Raw genomic sequence first — 19,105 nt, forward strand, 5'->3', positions numbered from 1 at the left:
ATTCAAAAACTAAATTAATTTAGTTCTAAAATTTCCCAAAGTTTGCATTTTAGTTTTAATTGAAGTGAAAGACCTCAAGATAAATTTTCTTGAATTTTTGATTTGTCTGACTATTTTTCACGATTTTAGTTTCTTGAATAACCATAAAATCTTGAAAAATACTAAACAGTTAATAAAAATTACCAAACTTCAGATTTTGGTTCTAAATGTACTAAAAGACTTCTAGATAAATTTTCATGGAGTATGAATATGTATAACCATTTTTCATATATTTAATTCTCTAAATAGATACAAATTCATGAAAAATAGAAATCAGTTTTCAAAATTACCCAAAATTTTTGTATTACTGTTATTAAACATTATTAAGCTGGGAAAAATATAAAAATTGATTTCTAAACTGTTTAACCCAATTTTATGATTTTTGAGCATTTATTCTAATAAAAATTAAAATAAATAGAAAACAGTTTCCAAAATTGCCCAAAATTTTTGTAACACTTTTATTATACATTTAGAAGCTGTGAAAAATATAAAAGATATTTTTCAATTAGTCTTTCTATTTTTCTTTGTTTTATCCTCTTAAATAATCATTAATTGGAGAATAATTATTAAACAGTTAAAGTAAATTACCAAAATTTTTGTACACTTCATTTTCAGAATAAATAATCTGGGAAAAATACTAAATGTGGTTTTTATATACTGAAATCCGATTTTGGGTATTTAAGTGTATTTAACCTTAGAAAATAGGAGAAAAATAGTATACAGAAGAGAAAAATTATCAAAAATTTTATGTAGGCTCCTAATGTACAAAAAGAGGTTCTGGTAATTTGTCATGAATTTTAGATGATCAGAACTATTTTTTCTATTTTTAGGCCATTATAATTACAAAAATTGGGGGAAAATAGAAATGTATAATGAAAAATCGTGAAATTATTTTTCTGAGTCTTCCACCTCTGTTAAGAGGTGTGAAAATTGTTAGATGGCATTTTCACACTATCTAAAGTGGTTTTGTGATTTATTGGAACCACACAAAAAGAAAATCAACAGACACATCAAACAGTAACAAAAATCGATGAAATTTTATGAGGGGTCATTATTCACCATAAGGGTCATCCACGAATTTTCCTAGGATTTATAGACCTCAGAAAGTATTTTATATGATTTATTGACCTATTTTGTTGCAATAATTATAATAATTCGAGAAAAATGAATTATTTTCTGGAAATTTACAGAGCATCTTATTTTGTTGATGGGAATCTGGGAAAAATCGGATTTGGTCAGAAAAGGAGTTTTAGATATTTATTTGGAAATAAATCCTTCATGAACATATTTGAAAGCTTTTAACAACATACTTTGATGATCTAGCATATAAGCTTGAAGATCATCACATGCATGTTGGTTTGAAGATCATTCATGAGTTTGAAATGTTCAAAAATCTTTTTTGATAGAAAACATAGGGTGCATGTGGTGTTTTTCCACCAAAACATATAGAAAAGTGCATTTCCATGGTTTTGACTTAGGTTTAGGTCATGGATCTTCACCATTTTGTAACATGCAAGATGTTTTTGGTGAAAATCTACCACCATCATCATCAAAACTGAAGTGAATGAATATTCACACAAATTTTCTAAGAGAAAGGTGTAGAAGAAGAAGGAAATGCAAGAAAAACCTTGAAAACATGGAGGAAAATGAAAGGAAATCGTGTTCTACCTTAATGAACACCTCTAGATGATGAAGATTTCGAGTTTGAGGTGTGTTCTTGGACTTATTCTCTGGAAAATTTCGTGGGTATAGAGAAATGAAGAGAGAAATGGAGTGGTGGTGATGAAGAGTGTGAGAGAGAATGAGGGGTAGAGTGAGAGAGAAGATGGAGTGGTAGAGTAAATACGTGGGTGAATTGATTGAGTTTTGGGGAAGAGGAGAGGCATCTTGGGAGGAGGGAGTCCGACTTTGGAGTGGAGAGAGGGTCTCCCTCTCTTAAATTTTATAAATTATAACTTTATTTTATAAAATTATCAAGTTTTAATAAAATATGCATCTTATTTTAATTTTCATTCACAAAACCTTGATTTTTTTTTTGCATAGAAAATAAGGTTAAATACTAATGACTTAAATTTTATTTTTCTTAAATGCATTCTCATAATTTTTATTATTATAAGATAATATTATAAGTTTCATAATTATTTTTATAGAAATTTTTAAGGTTAAAGTTTATAAATATGAGTTTTTATGGCTTTTAGGGTTTTGGAGTTTAATAAACTTTGAATATCAAAATAAATAGAATATTTGAGACTTTAAATTATCTTATGGTATTATAACTCTTTTATAGTTATAAATAATGTTTGTAATTTATTTTTATCGGTTTATTGGCATTCTATGTAGTGACTCCGAGATTCAAGCGAAATTGAGGAATCAAGTATACTAGTCCTAGTCTACAACTTTGACTTAAGTTTCTATGAGACTTTGACCTAATTTCTACTTCTAGGTCAAGTGCATGATGTGTGTATATGATTCATGAAATGGTGTTCGAGTCAAAGAGTGACCCAAATATGGATAGTCACTACACTTAAGTAGTAGTAGAATTCACATATCAATGTGAAATCTAAGCACACCATCCATTGTTTCTATCTGTTTCCAAGTTTCTACTAGGTTATAACTTAGCTTCTAGTTACTAAGTCTAATATGTGTTGTGCCTATATGTGCAACTAAGTCTAGTCAAATCTAGAACCGACTCGAATTTTGACGGTTGTCACACCTACTAATGGTAAGATTGACTTTATCTTATAGATATCTATATAATTAAAATTATAATAATAGTATAAGGGTTGAATTTTAAACTTTTAAAATTCTAAGGTCTAGTTTGGAATTAAAGTATACATGGGGGGTAACTTTAAAAATTCCAAAACTTGAGGACAAGTTTTGAAACCTTTCAAAACTCTTGGATTTTTCATAACTTATGAGTTTAATTAAGGTTTAATGAAAAAAAAATTCAACTTCCATAACTTGAGGACAAGTTATGGAAGACATTAAATCATTTAATGATGACATTAAAAATAGTGACTCTTCTATTTTCATAACCTATGAGACTTAATGACACTTTAAAAAGAAAAACTCTTCACTTTCCATAACTTGAGGACAAGTTATGGAGTTCATAAAAACCATTAAGATCAAATATTCCAATTAACACAATAATCAAATAATTTTTCTATGATCTAGATTAAACTCATAAGTAAAGATAATTCACATCAACAATTTTCAAGAAATTAGATAATCATATAAACTAATACAAATCTTGAAACTTTGACAATTATCCTTTGAAGACTCTTGGAATTCATAACCTAAAGAGTTAATAAATGAGACATTTCACATCCATAACTTATGGAAGTTTCAAAACTCTTAAGATCATAACTTTAAAAAAAAACTTTTGAGTTCCAAAATTTTATGACAAAATTTGTAACTCCTTAAAACCATTTAGATCAAACTTTTAAAACAAATAAAATAATCATATCATTCTATCTTTTAATAAATTGACCTAATTCAACTCTTGTAGTAAAGTGACTTAAATTTGATAAATAATTAGTTTTTCATAAAATCAAGTAATTATCATAAAATTTGACAAACTTCATGTTTTTTTTTTCTTTTTTTTTTCCTTCAACTTGAAAAAAAAATACATTTGCATCAAATATAATAGAAAACAACCCATGGCTCTGATACCACTCTGTTTGATTTTGGTATAATACAACATCCTATGGTGCACATACAACCCTAAATACCTTGGATCTATGTTTTCAATAATTATACATGCAAATGGTTTCCAAGGCATTAAACCTATAACTAGCATGCATTTGACATAAACCATATAATATACTAGTTAGAGAAACATACCTTTTATGTGGCTTGAAGTCTTGTTGTATTTGGCCTTAAGAGCTTAGCACCAATAGTATGAAATGCCTCAAATAAAATCACAACACACCTAGGACAAAGGTAGCTCTTGAGAGAGAATTCCATGCACCAAAACACCTCAATATTTCTCTAAGAAAAGAAGTGGTGATTTTGGCTATGGAGTAACCTATTTATATGTAGGATTCCAAGGGTCATGGGTATAACCCATAATCCATACCCATGAGTTTTATGATCCATGGTTCATGTGGCCCAACTCTTTATGTATCCATACATAAACTTGGTCCAACATGGATCATAAGCCCAACACATATAAATATAACTAATTATCATAATTAGTCCCCATAGATTTAATTAGTCTCTTTTGATCACTAAATTAATTCCAAATTAATTCTTGATCGATACTAATTAAAACATATGATTTCATATTAATATATTATAACTTATAATATATTAATAAACCATAAATAACCTTCTCTCAAAAGTCCATCCTAACAAATTGTCCTGATGATATGCAACCCAAATGGACCATGCTACTCTCGGGTCAAGTACATACCAATAATAGTTATGGGCTTAGACATCTAATCCAACAAGCCTACCATCCGCAAACCGACGGACAAAGTGAGAGAACTATTCAAACCTTGGAAGATATGTTGCGAGCGTGTGTGATCGACTTTGGGAAGGCATGGGATACTCATTTACCCCTTGTCGAGTTTTCCTACAACAATAGTTATCACACGAGCATAAAGGCTGCTCCATTTGAAGCCCTATATGGCCGAAAGTGCATGTCCCCTCTGTGCTGGGCTGAGGTGGGTGACACCCAGTTAGCTAAAGGACGAGTTCCTGACAGCACTCTCACATGTCCGGAGATCATTCGGGAAACGACAGAGACGATCATTCAGATTCGTGAACGATTGAAAGCCTCTAGAGACCGACAGAAAAGCTACGCAGATAAACGAAGGAAACCTTTGGAATTCCAGGTGGGAGACCGAGTTCTTTTGAAAGTCTCACCCTGGAAGGGCTTGATATGCTTCGGAAAGCGTGGAAAGCTAAATCCAAGATACGTAGGGCCTTTCGAGATTCTCGCTAGAATCGGCCCTGTAGCTTACAAACTCAATCTACCCCGCGAACTCAGTAACTTACATTCTACTTTCCACATCTCGAACTTGAAAAAGTGCCTATCCGACGAGACTCTTGTAATCCCACTCGACGAGATCGAGATCATCGAGAGCCTCAACTTCGTGGAAGAACCTGTAGAGATCATGGACCGAGAGGTCAAGCAAACGAAACAAAGCCGTGTACCGATAGTGAAGGTTCGCTGGAACGCCAAGTGAGGACCTGAATTCACTTGGGAGCGCGAGGATCAAATGAAATTGAAATATTCTCATCTTTTCGCTTAGTTATTTGTAACTTGATTGCTTAAATTCTAATTTTGGGACAAAATTCTCTCTAACGGGGGGATGATGTGACAACCCGAAATTTCTATCTTGTACAAACCCTACATTTCAATCAAAGTCCAACTTGCTTCTGCTAACTTTTAGCATAGTGTTGAGTCTGTTTGAGCATTCTGAGCTTGGTACATCAAAGGATCAAATACTAGAATGGGTCAACTAAAGTTCCAAACCACCAAACATGCTTTAAACCCTTAAATGAGGAGTTTACGGCCATGAGATCATGGGTTTACGGCCGTAAACTCATGGTGGCCGTAAACTCCATGCATATATATGAAATCTTTGCCATTTTCATTCATTATCACACTTTCAAGCCTAGAACTCGGGTTTACTCTCAAGTATCATCAAGAACTTTCATTCCAATCTTCAATCTAGTAAGTAATCTTTCCATTTTTAAATTTATATCCTTCCATATCTAGTGAATACACATGATTTCATCCATGAAATCTCTTCTTTTGGTTAGATCTTCAAGTGTTCTTCATTTCACCAAGAACACCAAGAACACACACTAGTGTTCTTGAACCTTAAACACCCTATCAAGCTTCTATCTTGTAAGTACACTTGCCTTAGCTTGTTTTAATGCTTGAATCACTTAGTTTACCCCTTGAAATCACCAAAAACTCAAGAACATATGGTGTTTACGGCCAAGGCAATCTCCTTGGGCCGTAAACACTCATAAGTGGTGCATTTGTGCCACCACTCCTTCCTAAGGCTTAGACTTGAACTTAGAGCACTTCATATTGACTTGTAAGACCTTAAAACACAAAATGGTACAAGTTACCATGAGTTTACGGCCGTAAACTCATTGGGCCATAAACCCATGGGCCGTAAACTCATGTTGTAATTACCATGGGCCGTGAACTCCAAAGTGAGACCCTACAACCCTTAGATGCAACCCTTTTGTACTTCTAGCACTTGAATCAAAGTTTTTTCCATGTTCTAGGGTGTCTATACTTGCTTAATTAGTTGTTGAAACACTAATTAGATACATATATGTATCGTTATATGTTAAATAGGATCCGTGTGTGTGTTCAAGTCTTCACTTGACACTTAGCATTCTATCCAGCACTTTCATCCAAACCACTCACTACAGGTGAGTTCATACCCCTTAATCTACCTTTTAAATGATTTTAAATGCTTTTATTGGGGGGGGGGGGGGAATACAAGTTGAAACATTATAGTTATTATATCAATCACATGTGATTAATAACTACCAAACAATGGATTTGCTATGCTGTTAGCTGTTTTATCAATCAAACTACTTCAAAATGTTTATCAAACTCTTTTACATGTTAAACTCTTTATCAAATTCGTTCATACATGACCAACCTTTTCCTTTAACTCTTTTACACTTATATATTGTCAAAACAATGTCTAATGCATATATAGTTATATAAGTAAGGTTTGAAGGACTTAGGACTAATAACACACTTTACTTTCTGTTCCTTGTTTGGTTGTGGACTTAGAGTACCATGTTGTTTGTCCGAGTGTCGTTTGATCCTTAGTTATATATTATGTATATATGTATAGACATAAAGGCTTTTATCTCAGTTCAATACATTCAGTTATACAAACAATTCTACTAGTAAACTATAATAGGTATAGTTTAGGACGATACTACTCACTACTTCTAGTACAATGAAGCATACAAAGAGTCAGTTCATACACGAGTCAATACATACTATATGAGAAACAGAACATACTATATGAGAAACAGAACATACTATATGAGAAACATAGAGAATATACTACATACTAGACAGAGAGAACATATAATACTCTAGTACATACATTACATATACAAGTATACAATAACATAAATGTGAACCATTATTCGGGGCATGTCATCACTTCCATGGCTTGATTTGTATCCAGAGTCTCTTGGAGGGAGAGCGTGAATTTGTGTATAGATCTATACTGGATTGACTATCCTACACCTTGCTGTTCGCTACAGTGGGACTTGCAAGTCTACGGGTGCCAAATGTCATTTCTTCCGACGTCTTTCATCGTCGTCTTATTATTCGAAAGTATGGTGCAACCATTTCACATTATACCTTATATAACAATTGGTTTAAGGTAGATAGTACAACAGTAGTTACTATAATACAACACTAGAGTACTATTATTATTTCCCCATTACATTCAAATTGTGATATTCTCACATAAATGGTAATGTAGAAACTATATTTTTGGTTAATGATAGTCACACTTGGGCAAATATACACTCTTACAAGAGACAAACATACAGAACATTTGATGCCTTGGTAAAAGGCTACGTTTAGTAGAAAATATAGGATTTTCTAGGAGATACAAACATTTACTACAAACATTTACAAACTTATACATCAAACACTTACAAACATTTCATACAAATAATGACACTAAAATGCTTATGAACTCACCAGCTTTAAAGCTGATAAAATCTTTCAAAATAACTTGTATTCTCAGGTCATCAGTAGACAGGTACCGATACCAGGTTTTGAGAAGATGGAGCTCGTTCAAGACTCATCTCTTATTTTGATTTACATTTTTGGTGTCTTATAAACTTCACAGAATACGCTTGTATTAAATTATATTATTAATGCAATGGATGATGTTGTTGCTTGTTTACTACTATGCTTTGTTGTGATACTGTACATGACGTCCTCCACCCCTGAACCTTTCCGCCGTGCCGGTTTTGGGTTGTGACAATCTTCATCTCCCAAATCCGATTCGTCTGTCCAGGGGGAGGATTCATTTCCAATTGTATCACACGAAAGACCAATCGAGGGGGAGGAAGCAGCACCAAATGTTGAGAATCTCTCATCATGCGAGGGGGAGAATAAGGATGCGAATGATGATTCGGATGTTCAATCAGAATTCGAAGATGTGAATGCTGAATTGGATCCATCTTATGATCCAAACTACCCTCCTTTAACGAAATGGACGAGAGATCATCTGAAAGAACAAGTAATTGGTGAATCATCTGAGGGAGTTCTTACACGCTCTCAATTAAAAGCAATACAGAAGGCTTTATTCTCTCAAGTAGAATACTGCATGTTTAATTCGTTTGTGTCCAAGATAGAATCAAAAACTGTTAATACTGATATTGATCACTCTGATTGGGTGCAGGCTATGCAAGACCAACTCAATGAGTTCAAAAGAAATAAAGTCTGGAGACTGATTCCCACTCCACCGGATGCATCTGTGGTTGGCTTAAAATGGGTTTTTCGCAACAAGATGGATAAAGAAGGCAATGTGATAAGAAACAAAGCGAGACTCATTGTCAAGGGATATTGTCAAGAAGAAGGCATTGACTATGAAGAAACTTTCGCGCCTGTGGCAAGACTAGAATCTGTTCGTATTTTTCTGGCATACGCAGCACACAAGAACTTTGAAGTATTTCAAATAGACGTTAAGTGTGCCTTCTTGAACGGAGAACTAGAAGAGACCGTATATGTGGAACAACCACCTGGTTTCGTGAATGAAAAGTATCCTGATCACTGCTACATCTTGGATAAGGCAGTTTATGGTCTGAAGCAAGCTCCAAGAGCATGGTATGAAACTCTCACTCATTTTCTCAAAATGTCTAAATTTAAACAAGGTTCGGTTGACCCAAACTTCTTTCGTAAGGAAGAGGGTGACCACTTAATGATCGACCAAATATCTTCGGTTCTACAAATCCAAGCTTAACAGCTGAATTCCGTAAGTTGATGGAAACTAAATTTGAGATGAGCTCAATGGGTCCAATTAACATTTTCCTTGGACTGAATATAAGACAGGGAACAGAAGGCATTTTTATAAATCAGGAAGCATACACGAAGACCTTGTTGGCCAAGTTTGGCATGATAGAAGATTCTAAAGTGAAGGTTCCAATGGAATTCGGAACGAAACTAACTCCTTCTCTGGAAAGGCCTGCTGCTGATATGACTCTATATCATCAAATGATAGGCTCACTGATGTATCTAACAACTAGCAGACCAGATATTATGTTTTCCGTTTGTTATTATGCTAAGTTCCAAGGAAATCCACGCAAACCTCATATGGTGGAAGTCAAGAATATCTTCAGATACTTGAAGCGAACTTCATCTCTTGGCATATGGTATCCAACGAATTCAGGCTTCTTCGTACAAGCATTTTCAGATGCTGATCTTGGAGGATGCGGGTTGGATAGAAAGAGCACAACAGGTGGATGTTAATTTTTAGATGGCAAACTTGTCAGTTGACAGTCCAAGAAGCAAACATGTGTCTCGTTTTCAACAGCAGAAGCTGAGTACATAGCTGCTGCATCATGCACTTCACCGGTCATATGAATTCAAAGTCAATTATGAGACTATGGCCTAAATATGAAGCGAATCCCACTCTACTGTGACCGTGAAAGCTCAATTCATATTTGTCACAACCCAGTGCAACACTCAAAGACGAAACATATAGAACTGAGGTATCACTTCATCAAGGATCATGTGGAAGATTGTAACGTCTAAATACACTTCATTCGATTCGCTGATTAGTTGGCTGACATATTCACGAAAGCCTTGCCTGAAGCAACCTTTAATAGAATACTTCAAGGCCTAGGAATGATGGAAGCTGAATCAGTTCCAAAACCCACTTCTCTTTAATTATCAATTTTAAGTTTAGGCTAAACGTTCGTTTTTATTTTCAATCTTTGTGTCAAGCGAATTCAAACGAACGCTCGCTCTAATTCGCTTCTTGATTTTTCTGTAAGCGAATGGACGTGAACGCTCGCTTCAATTCGTTTCAATTGTTTTATGAAGCGAATTGACACGAATGCTCGCTTCAATTCGTTTCCGACTTTTCCAGGAAATGAATCAGAACGAACGTTCGCTTCAATTCTTTTCATTAATCTTTGGCACGCGAACTCACACGAAGGCTCGCTTCAATTCGTTTCCGATTTATTTAGGGACACGAACTGGAACGAACGTTCGCACCAATTCACCTCAACTTCCGTTGCTGGAAGTAAAAGCGAATGTTATTTTCTGGATTGTGGCAAACTCTTCTCTCATGGTTTGGAACTTTTTGTATACTTTGTAAATTATGTTTTCTTCGCTAATTTTCTTATAATTAAAATCCAAAAATATTTGATTTGTTTTTGTTTAAAGAAAAACCAAAACTTAAAAATATTTTATTTTTGTTTTTATTTATTTTCAGAATATTTTAAAATACAAAAATATTTTCTTTTATTTTTTTGTTTTGTTTCCTTCAATAACATTACACGTTCGATCTTCAAAATGAATGATGGGGCAAGTATATTTTCTACATCAATGTACTAGCTAAGTTTCCCTAGAAGCATGCTGCAGCATGTTGTCCAAAGCCTCAAAGACTCTATGCTGAAGCCTTACTGATTCAATATACACAAATCGTTTCTTCCCAATCAGGCTATTAAATTCACATAAGTCATGAGCTACCTTACTCTTCTAATATTGAGTTAAGGGTTGTCTGCTTGGTCATGATTCGTTTAGCAGAGGTACATTTGTTTCTTTAACCATCTCCAAATTTTTCTCCATCACTTTCGTGTTCATGAACGTAACCCTTGAGACTCTCAACATTTGCCACTGAGGTTTACGGTTACACAACATCTGTGTTAATCATCTTCAATTTCGTTATCACCACGAATTGAGTGAAACCCAAAATCCAATACATGTTTATTAATTGACGGTGAACATTTCAAAGTTCTAGTTTTTCACCATGGAATTAACGAAAATCCATCTTTGGGGATTGTACCATGAAATCTCTTTTTCTTTTTGTGAGATCTTTATGATTGGTTCTTACTCCAAGACTTTTCTACCCATAAGATCTAGTTTTTTTTTTTTTTTTTTTTTTTTTTTTTTTTTTTTTGAGATTTCTTAACTTTACCAAGTCACTCCCATAATTCCAAACCTACTCGTTCAACTGACTACACTGGTCACACGAGTACTTCATCCTACTTTTGGAATTATATCAACTTTCGTAGTTTGGATTGAAGGTTAAACCACCCATTAAATCTAAATCAAAAGATGCCTTTCATTGTTTCTTAACAAGCAATTGATCGTAATTCAACGGGATACCACACAGACACTTCTTAGTCTCTCTTGACTTTGAAGGAAGAGATTCGTGCCCGAGATCATCAGTTTTGTGTCTATATGACATCACAAAATTCCGCAGATATAATTTGATTTATTTCCTTATCTTTGGCACATTCTTGCACGAAGATCTTAATGATTTTCCAAAAGTCTAGTTCGTGGTATTTATGGCGCTGTTCAGTTTCTCAGATTCGCTTCTATATGCCAGATGCAATTGGCTCTCAAAGGCGAAAGGAGGAATGCCTATTTAATTATTTAAATGGAAAATGAAGCGTTAGGGAAAATAATGGTGACACAGTCAAGTGGATAAGATTTCAAACTAAAGACGCGTGAAATTTGAAATGTTTCTCATCATCACGCCGCCTGACACCTTTCTCGGAGGTACAGTTGTCAAATCACGTCTTTTCAGGTGTCATTTAAGAGTTTTTCACGCAATCGTCGTTTGGGTTTCTCTCTCTCACATCAATCGTATAAAAAGGGGTTTTTAATCCACATTTAAAACTTTATCACTCTCAAAGCAATTACGAACCCTAAAGGCGAAAAATCTCTCAACTGTTCATCTTCTTCACCAAACCTGCAACAATGGCTGACTCTTCATCCGTTCAAGAACAATCTGCTCAGACCTCTCTTCTGACCATCAAGCAGAATCAAAAACTTGATTCTCGATTTGGCTCCGTTCAAGTACGACGCCTACATGTTGCCAATCGTCAAGTGTTTGAAGTATTCACCTCTGATTTATGCCCTAACCAAGGTGGAATGTGTTCCTATGTCGTTGCTGTCCAAGGCCAACTCTTCAGTATCCTACGTTCAGACGGAGAAAAGGATCTTGTTCGAGCTCTTTGAGCACAAGACTTTAATCTTAAAGGGTAGGTTTTGCTCTCTTCTAGGGCTTACCTATGACGATTCAATGGTGAACCCAGAATCCATCTTCACTGCTCAGATCATCGAGATGTTCTACCAAATAGTCTACACTGATCCAATCACTACCATCGCCAAGTTCAAGGAATCAAACCTCACACCCCAATGGAACGGTCTGTTCACTCTTCTAATCAAAGCCTTTTCAGAAAGAGTCTCTGGGTCAGACTATGCAAGTAAGTCATTCATGACTATTCTTTATGGCCTCTACCATGGGATCAATCTGGACTACGATTCTGTAATCTGGACTCAACTGGTGCAAAGCACAATCTCCACCACTAGACACAACGAGGTTTCTTTTGGATCCTCGTTGTACAGCGTGCTATCGAGAGGTACAACATCCCAGTCATGGAAGACTCCCTCATGTCCTCGATTGCTACATTTCATACCACGAAAATCATCGTCACCGACACCTCCAAATTCTCTTTCATCAGTTCTATTCCTGAGTCGATGTACAGGTGTGTGACTGGGGCAAGAAAAATAATAACAAAGTACAAGAAGCTTCCAGCTTCAGGGCCACGAGTGATTACTCTAGAAATATAACTTACTCTTGACGAAGCTGGTAAGGTAAAGAAGGGGGGAGGCCAAAACAACACAAGGAAGGTCCATCTGCTCCTGCTAAGTCTCCCAAGAAGCGAAAGACAAGAGGAGAATCAACCAAGCCTGCTCCTTCCTCACCAAAACGAAAGAGGGTCAAGAAGCCAGTTCACAAGGTTCTCATTCCTTCCTCTTCATCGTCATCAAAAAGCGAATCTGACGCTGCTCCTCAAAGCGAAGCTAAGGAAGATATGAACCGAAACGACCCAGACGTAACTTTCGATGATCATGTTCCATCTCCACCTCTCTCATCTACAATTCCTATCACCATTGCACCATTTCCACCACTAGTTTCTACTCAACCACAAACTTCGATTCCTATCCCACCACCTATCTTTACTGAAACCACCACCACCACTACAACCGAACCTCAAGTGACTGTCAATGCATCTGATACGGGGGAAAAATCTTTTGGTTTTGTTTCTACCTCCACAACACCTCCTATATCTCCTCAAACACAGACAGACTCTGACCCTCCTGTCGGTGAGGATGGACTAGATTTTGATACTTTCCACTACAGTCCATTCTCGGTTCAATAAGACAGTGATGATGATGCTCCTATCACTCATCGACAGCTCAAAGAAATTAATGCCAAGCTGGATTCTATCCTCGCTTCCTCCACCGCCTCCTCAAGCCAAGCCTATTCTGAGGCAGAAATCAAAGCTCTATTTGATACTCTTGTCAAGGAGCACTCAGTATCCATGGAGAAAGTGACCGCAACTGTTGAGTATTCAACTCAATCTTGCAAGGAAGCGACCGAAAAAGTCGAAAAACAAATCTCAGATTCTCGGATTTTTATGGAAAGCCTTCATTCAGCGGCTGAGAAGAATGTTTCTGAGGCCACTGCTGCAATTGAAAAGCTCAGCTCTTCACTTCGAGCTGAAAAGGAAAGTCTTGAGAAGGTTCACGCGGGCCTTCATATAGATAACACAGAACTTCACACCACTATCTCTTCCAGACTTGACAAGCTTCAAGATGATTTGGCTATTGAAAGCAAGATTATGGATGAACTTGCTCTCCGCACGACTCAACTCAAAGCTCAATCTATTAAGCTTAAATACGCGAACAAGGAGAACGATGAGCTCAAGTCTGAAAAGGCAGTCATCAAAACCTGTGTGGCGGACGTCAATGAAATGCTCCAAACCGTTCTTAATGAGCATGACTCCATTCTTACCCTCACTGTTCGCAAGCACCTTCCTGACAAACTTCGTCCTGCAATCGATTTGCTAAACCGAATCGAAGGTGTTTCTAGGGCCCTGTCCCTCTGAAACAAGGGGTAGAAATTGAGAATGTTCAAACTTCAAAGGCAGGGGATACACCAAAACAAAACGAACCGGAGGTTAATGTAGCTTCGGGTTCGAAAGGCAAAGAACCGATGGTGGAAAGCGATGAAGAAGAAACCGCAGAGGCTCAACTGAAACGAAAGGCTCGTGATCATGAGCTAAACGAAAATGCTCGGATTTCAAGAGAAGTTGAGGAGAGGGAAAGAAAAGAAAAGGAAGCTCACGACACCTTAAAAAGTAGAAAAGCACTCTTTCCATTGTGGACGTTGGAGATAATGGTACATGAAGCGATTGACTTCCCGAGTGTTCACTGGTTGGAACTGGTCATTTTGTTTGATCTGGAAAACACGAGGGACTCCCAATTTGATATTCCTATAACACGAAGAGCTTTTGTCTTCCACTGTTTTGATTCTACTGTCTATGTTCCCTCACCAGACGTGAAAGTGGATAGAACCTTAATTGACTTCTATCTCACTTATTCCAAGCCTCAATACCTCACATGGAGCTCTCAAAAGATTACATCAGTTAAAGTCACTGGGCCAATCGCTACTGGAAGTTTTGTGAATGCGAAATTCAAGGTTACAAGGGGCTCAGAAAATGTTATGCATGAGTTTACTCTTGCTGATCTGCCCAACCTTAACCCACACGATTGGATTTTGCTACTCAACTTCCTGCTTATTGAAGAACAAAAATACGAACCCATTCTTGCTCACTTAAAGCGAATGTTGGTTTCGTACATTTATGAAGTAGCGGAACTTGATCAAGAAATCGCCACTGCTATGAAGCGAAAGCCCACTGTAAATCCCATCGGAAGAGCAAGCGATATTAATAAGATGCGAATGGGCAAGATTGACACTGAACACTGGACAATGATGTTCCAGCGGGGTTCAGGTGCTCCTGGTACCTTTCAAAAGTGCCTTTTCTCTTTACCTGACAAGCACTTGTTCTCCACATCCTGCCTGGAACACATTTTGGAGATTATCAACAAGTGTAAGATCAATGACGTTGCTACGAAGAAGATCTACAATGATATGATCAGATGGTATATCGCCTTCCGCAGTACTTTACTTGTTATGATCCCGAAGCTCTTCAAGACGATCAAGAAGACTCAGTAGTGAAGCCACTCTCGCCTCAATCGACGTAAATGGGGAGATTGTTGGGTATTGTGTTGCGTCTTATTGGGCTGTTTTATGTATAGTTTGTATTTCAGTATTGGGCCTGTCCAACCGATTATTATTATTAGGGTTAGAGTATTTAGGGTGCATGCATGAATCTTATTTTGTATGCTTCTCATTTTATTCTTTGTAACCCTAATCACACCTATACAATAGAAGTTCTTTATCGAGCGCTTCTGAGGCGTGATCTTATAATCATTAAGCTAAGCTTGATCCATTGTCGTGTTCTTTCTTTTACTTTGTTTAAGAATCTTAGCGATCATTAAGGAATTTATTCCTAACATATGGAATAAGCTTCAACAATTCCCAGGGACTTTGCATGGTTATTCCACCAAGTCAAGGTGGAGTCCATCAATGTGCAGGTAGCGTACTTGACTCGGCAGTCATCGGGGCAAGCACTGATGTGAAAATCTGCTTTAGTCTTTTCTATCCAACGGGATAGACCAACAACTCTTTCAATGCCGTAGTGGGATCGAGGTTTGCATCCCATGAAATCCTTATAGGAGCAATGTCTAGGGTTGTTTTCATGAGTGGTGGGAGTGCCATGTCTACTATTCCTAGCGTTTCCATTTCGGGTTGCTTCGTATGATGCCAAAATGTAGCAATTCCTTGTGCAAGCACGTTCTGCATCCTAGTGGGGTCCATTTGGAATATTGGGTTCACATTCTTTGCGTTAAGATTTTCTTCACGGTTTGGAGTTTCTATCGAGGTTTGAGTTACTTGTGGGGATTTCCTCTAGTTGCTTGGGGAAGTTGGCAGTGGACGAACTCATGGTTTCTTTCGTAGAGGCATTGTCCTTAACGTTTAGAAAAGACACACTTAAGTTCTTTATACTACTTAATCATAACAAGCATGTAATAATTGTATTGCATGATAGTGTATTAGTATAAGTTATTCCTATAATCCCATAGATTTCCAAGTCATATAGTGAGATTGATTCCTGAAATCCTACCGGTTTTCAAATTACAATGGAAAGGTGACTGGTTCAGAAATCCTCTAGATTTCCAAATGATAGAAGGGGATCTTAATTGCTAATGATTTTAAAATCTATTAGTGTTTTAAAATGTATTTATGGATTCTAAGGTACTAGGTTGCTGCAGCGAATCTGGAGAACATCCTTCAATCTCTAAAACTCTCTACCGTTGTAGTTTGTCAAACTCCTTGCTCAAGTGACATTGCCATATTTATACATATTTTAGGCAGTATTTAAGTACATTTTTATACATATTTTGGTTATTTGCATGGAATAATGATACTTAATTGTGTTTGTTAACACAATCTTACATAGCTCCAATCCATTAAATAATTGATTATGTGTTAAATTATGTGTGAACATACATAGATCTACATGAATTAATTGAATATTACTAAATTCGGAATTGAATTGCTAATACTATTTTAGTTGGTAACCAACATGAATTGTCATAATAAATATATAAACCATTGAGGGAAAGTGGATTCAAAATAACAGAAGTGTTTTGTTTATTGATTGAATTGTGTTAAGGAATTAAGTTCATCTAAACTTGCGAAATTAGATAAAACCATTACTTCGCTAAAAATTTAGGTTAATTTAATAGTAGATAGATTAATTAGTTAAAACCGTTCCCTGTGTTTAACACCCGACTTACCTAAACTATTCTATAATTTGACTAGGTACACTGCCTAGGTGCAATTTAGTTAGTTAAGTTAGTTAGGTTATAAATTTAAAATTAGGTGTAGCTATTTGCACGCATGAAGTTTTTGGCGCCATTGTCGGGGAACGGCTTATTTGATTGTTGATTTATTTGCTTTAGGTTAATCGATCCTTTTTGTGGGGTAGAACCTGCAAAAAGTTAATTTTTCAGCCTAGATTTTTCTTTCAGTACTAACTAAGCTCACGACGTGAGTTCAGTAATTTTACGTTTTTCTTCGTTTTTCTTTTTTGTTAAATTTTCTGCGACAACACAAGGTGGTGACCTTTACCACGTCCTGGTGACCAGTCAGTAGGCTATTTTTATTTAGTTTTTGTTCAGTTTTATGTTTTTATTTTTATTTTATTGCATTAGTTACTGACCATAGGTTCCAACACACCTTTGGTGCCACCACTTGAAGATCCAGAGTCGGCCCTTCACAAAAAGACGGATTAGAACGTAGGAGTGAACCAAACACCAAAGAAGTCGCCTTTCAAAGATCTCAAATATATTTTTGGAAAGAAGACGGGGAAGAAAACGGGAGAGTCAAGCACATCTTCAAAGGACAAGAGCAAGGTTGAAAGTTTTGATCAATATCTAATCCACAAGAATCTGAATACGAATCCGACCCAGAATTCGGACTATATAGGAGTGAACTCGAAGACGAGCCAGAAAACGAGATGGCGGACATTGCGGTTATGTCCATGGGAGCTTACAAAAAGCGAATTAGAGACGATGTTGGTTCGGGTCTAGTACAACCTGCAATTCCTGCCACTGCCACATTCGAGCTAAAAGGACACATCCTTACTGCACTTAAAGATATACCATTTTATGGAAAGGATCATGAGGATGCTTTTAAGCATCTAGATGAGGTCAATGACATTGCAGATTATTTCAATGTCCCGAATGTAACTAGAGACACAGTCTTGTTAAAGATGCTTCCCGTTACTTTTAAGGGAGCTGCAAAAGATTGGTTAAAAGCACTTCAACATGGTGTAATCACTACTTGGGCCGTGATGCGAGAGCAATTTTTAGAACAATTCTGCCATCATCGAAGATAGCTAAAATCAAGAAGGTAATAGCCAATTTTGAGCAACAACCAGGGGAGTCACTTTATGAGGCATGTGAATGCTATAAAGGGTTATTAAGAAATTGCCCTCATCATGACCTTAACATACAACAAGAAGTGTCCATATTTTATGATGGGGTCAATGTCATGACAAGGCAACTCCTTGATTCTGAAGGACCACTTAGTAAAAAAAATATGGCTCAGATTAAGGTCTTAATTGAAGATTTCGCAAATCATTCTCGTGAGTACCACAATCCAAGGAATGAAGGCGTTAAAGGCATTGGGGGAGGAAGTTCTGAAGACATAGCTGATGTGCTAGCCATGCTCACCAATATGGACAGGAGAATGACAAAGATGGACCAATCAATTCATGTAATTAGAGTTGGTTGTGAAAGATGCAATGGTCCACAATTGACTAACGACTGCCACTTGGATGAATATGGGAACAAAAAGGCTCAATTTTGCTATTCTAGTGGGGATAAATATGATGAAGACTAGAGAAAACCAAAGAAGGAGTGGTTGCCGTATGATGAATATAAGAAGCAAAAAGAAGAAAAATATAGGCAGACTGGCCGAGGCTTCTATCGAAAAGAGCAACCACCAGCCGAGAAGAAGGTTGACTTGGAAAACATGTTAGCTTGTTTTATGGAAGCTTCCGAGAAAAGACATGATGATATTGATGCATCACTGAAGGATCAAAGAATGATGATTAAAGAACAACAAGCTATGATGAAAGAACAACAGGCAATGATGATTATGATGGGTTTTGAGCATTCTAACACTCCTAAGTGTACATGTAACCCTAGAAAAACCTTGGATCTATGTTTGTCTAAAATACATGCAAAATATGATTTCCAAGGTTCATAATACTATCTAGCATACATGGGGAACTTTTATTCTAAAATATGGCTAGAATTACATACCTTGTAGTTGATTTGATTCCTTGAAAACCTTGAGAGCCTAGCACCCCAAGTGTGATGCCTCAAATG

The 19,105-nt window shown here is 36.4% G+C and overlaps 1 non-coding gene across 1 annotated transcript; it reads right to left on the reverse strand.

Annotated features, from left to right (window-relative positions):
* Positions 1-18,110: 18,110 nt before the first annotated feature.
* LOC145168262 (small nucleolar RNA R71) lies at positions 18,111-18,217 on the reverse strand. The gene has a single exon (XR_013741829.1). It is a non-coding gene; the product is annotated as a small nucleolar RNA R71 (small nucleolar RNA).
* Positions 18,218-19,105: the final 888 nt, after the last annotated feature.

The sequence above is a fragment of the Lactuca virosa genome, chromosome 3 (genome assembly GCF_052849685.1).
Source record: "Lactuca virosa cultivar CGN04683 chromosome 3, Lactuca_virosa_CGN04683_v6, whole genome shotgun sequence".
NCBI classification, from domain to species: Eukaryota; Viridiplantae; Streptophyta; class Magnoliopsida; order Asterales; family Asteraceae; genus Lactuca; species Lactuca virosa.